General features: G+C 41.2%; 1 non-coding gene across 1 annotated transcript; it reads right to left on the bottom strand.

Annotated features, from left to right (window-relative positions):
• Window positions 1-392: 392 nt before the first annotated feature.
• TRNAC-GCA (transfer RNA cysteine (anticodon GCA)) lies at window positions 393-464 on the bottom strand. The gene has a single exon. It is a non-coding gene; the product is annotated as a tRNA-Cys (tRNA).
• Between the last annotated feature and the right edge of the window lie 2,857 nt (window positions 465-3,321).

Genomic DNA, 3,321 nt, shown 5'->3' with positions numbered 1-3,321 from the left:
AATTCAAAGGAACAAAAATGAACTAAGTATCACCCTCAAGATTCCTTTCAGCTCAAAATTCTGTTAATATAAGTCAATTACATATATATACCACCCTGTGTAAGATAGCCAGCTAGCAGGAAGCTGCTGAATAGCACAGGGAGCCCAGCTCAGTGTTCTGTGATGACCTCGAGGGGTAGCGGTGGGGGTCTAAGAGGGAGGGTATATACGTGTATATATCATTGATTCACTTTGTTGTACAGCAGAAACTAGCACATTATAAGTGTGCTTGGTCGCTCAGTTGTGTCTGACTCTTAGCAACTTCATTACTGCAACACTCCAGGCTCTTCTGTCCATGGAATTCTCCAGGCAAGTATACTAAAGTATGTTTCCATTCCCTTCTCCAAGGGATCTTCCCAACCCAGGGATTGAACCTGGGCCTTCTGCATTGCAGGCAGATGCTTTACCAACTGAGCCACCAGGGAAGCCCCCAAATTATAAAGCAACTATATTGCTTTGATAGTAATTTAATATTTATTTAATATAGTTGCTTTGCTTTGCAATATTATAAAGCAACTATATTAAATGAATGTTAAATTACTATCAAAGCAACTATATTAATTAATATTAAAATATGCCAATTACACAGTAAGTTTAAAAATCTGTAAGATTAAACTTGAGAAAAAAAAATTCTATGGTCTCTAAGTCACTCAACCAGAAGGGATGCAGAAGTCACTGGTTTTTAACTTTGGTGACAGTGGGCATGGGGGAGCAGACTCCTTTGAGAATACAATGGAAGATACTGTTTCTCTTTTCTGGAAAACACTTACACACACACATGCACAACTTTATGTACAATTTTAGAGGTTTCATGTATCCCAGTTTAAGACTGTCTGTCTGTATCTGGGCACTGATTAGGCATGGATTTGAATGTGACTGAAACTTTTTTATAATCAGACAAAAGATTCCCATTGAGATGGGCACTGATTAGGCATGGATTTGAATGTGACTGAAACTTTTTTATAATCAGACAAAAGATTCCCATTGAGAACCTCCTCAGTTATCACCCAGCTTCTCAAACCTGTTCTCTTTCCATTTCTTGAGGATTTTGCAGTGGACTTTCCTGTGGTGCTTAGTTCTCAGCTAGACAAGAAGATGGTTCCTTCGTTAAACCAATGGGTCTTGGACAAAAGCCTTGGCAGGACTTGATTCTCCTCCTGTTGCTATGCCCACGGCTGCGGGATCAGCCTCACCAGGAAGGACCAGCCAGATCCCAGCTCTCTGGAGGAATCTTCCTCTCCATCTGGATCCTGAGGGTATTGTTAAAGTGAGCCCAGGTTTAGAAGCTGGGTGAGAAATGGGATGGAGGAGGATAGGAAAGTTCCAGCTGCTCCTTTTATGAAGAGACAAGAAAAAAATAGGTCTGGCTTAGCCACTGGGATGGGGCCCTAGAGAAGGAGATAAGTGATGCTGTTAAGACAAAGCTTTTAAGGGTTTTGAAGGTGCTGGCAGTTGGGCTGAGCAGGACATGTAGAACTGGAGTTTGCACTAGCGGGTCAGCACTCTGGTTAATGTGCTTTTCACACTTACATGTTCTCTGCTCAGATCATCCCTCTCTGAAAACTTGGGAGAATGTTTGGGGTGCATTACTCCTGCTGCTTTATTACTACCGTTGCCATGCGGGCTTCAATGTCTTTGTTAATAATATCCCCTCCAGTTCCCTGAATCCTTCAGTTTCTGGGAACTTCCCACTACAGGATTTCCTAGTGGCTGTTTATGTACTACTTGTATTTCCCTACCATTCAAGGGTTTTTTCAAGAACTCCAATAAGTAGTCAAAAGTTCAGATTCCCTTCTAATTCCAAGCCATGAGAAAATATTTTGTATGTGATAACAACTAGATAAACAGAAGTTGCAGTTTCTCTAGCTGATGAGAAAGTTCAATTTTGTTTCATGTTATTTCTGCAGAATCATAGAAAACAAAATGTTGGCTGAATTCCATGGGGAAAAATAAGAATTTCAGCAGTTTCACCTAATTCCATTACATCATCATTTTCCAAATTCACCAGTTGTCATACCATATTGCAAAATGTCACCACCAGTTTCCTTATTTTTAAATACTATGAAAAAAAGAGACTTTTGTTGGGTCCCTGGAGAGAAAGCAGAGGATGAACTTGTACAAGAGACGTGTCACGTACAGTCATTGTGGGTGCTCACCTCCTATAAATGCTGATAGGTACAGAGAAAAGATTTTGACAGTGCTTTTGTTCATGTTTACTTTTTTTAAAGAGCAAAACTGCCAACTTTAGTTTGCATCATTGAGCTACCACAATGTGTTCAGTGTAATATGTAAAATGCAATATTCATGAAATAGACACTTCCTGTGGATCTCAACAGTGGGACTTATCCGCCTAGAACTCCCCACCACATACACACACACACCACAACACACACACATACACACGCTCATTGTCTCATTCTTCATTTTTTTAACAGATTGCCCAAGTGATTATAAGCCCATTGCAGGTGGAGACTCTGCAACTGAGGACATGGCACCAAGCTGTTTGCGAATGTGGAAAGGGGAGGAACCGTGGGAAATTGGCAAGCCTAAGTTTTCAACAGAAACGGTGACCATCTCCAGGGCACTGCAGAAGGGGAAGCAGCCCCAGGCCTGGCCTGAAGGGAGACTGAACTACTATTCGTGTATGAAGCCAGTAAGGGGTAACAGCACAGAACGCCCGGACTGGTCTCCTAATTCCAACACCTGCTACATATTTGGTCTCACAGATTCAAATAAATTGTTTAAGCTCTTTTTGCCTCAGTTTCCTCATTGGTCAAAGGAAGATTAATAGTAATATCATATCTGAGGAATAAATAAGATGCCTAAGAAATACATGAGTTGTTATATGAGTGATACCTTGTGCCTAGCACACAGTATGCAGTGTAAAAGTACTTGCTATTACTGCCTCATATGTTTAAACTATTTCACTGAGACAGGATAATTGTTTGAATTACAATCAGTCTTTTAGCGACCCTAAAAGACAGTGCAATTATAATTCTTTTTTTTTTTTTTAAGAGAAAGAGATGAAGAACTCCACCCCCCATAATAAAAGAATCTTGGGGGGAAAAATAGTATTTTTAAAAGGGTGGCCCTTTAAGAACTTCCTGGGGCTGGTGGAAAGGGAAAAGGGGTGCCCAAGGGAGACTGAGATGGAGAGGGCCCGAGGGACTTGCCAGCCTGCCTCCTTGACAGCTTGATGTATTTCAGGGCTAGAAACTGCTGACCATACCTTTCGAGGATAGCACATGCTGTTGGCTGCCTTGCTGTGGGAGTCGAGTTATC

This window comes from Bubalus kerabau, chromosome 4, assembly GCF_029407905.1.
Source record: "Bubalus kerabau isolate K-KA32 ecotype Philippines breed swamp buffalo chromosome 4, PCC_UOA_SB_1v2, whole genome shotgun sequence".
Taxonomy (NCBI): Eukaryota; Metazoa; Chordata; class Mammalia; order Artiodactyla; family Bovidae; genus Bubalus; species Bubalus kerabau.
Note: the sequence above shows the minus strand (reverse complement) of the source record. Positions and strands in the feature narration are given on the sequence as shown.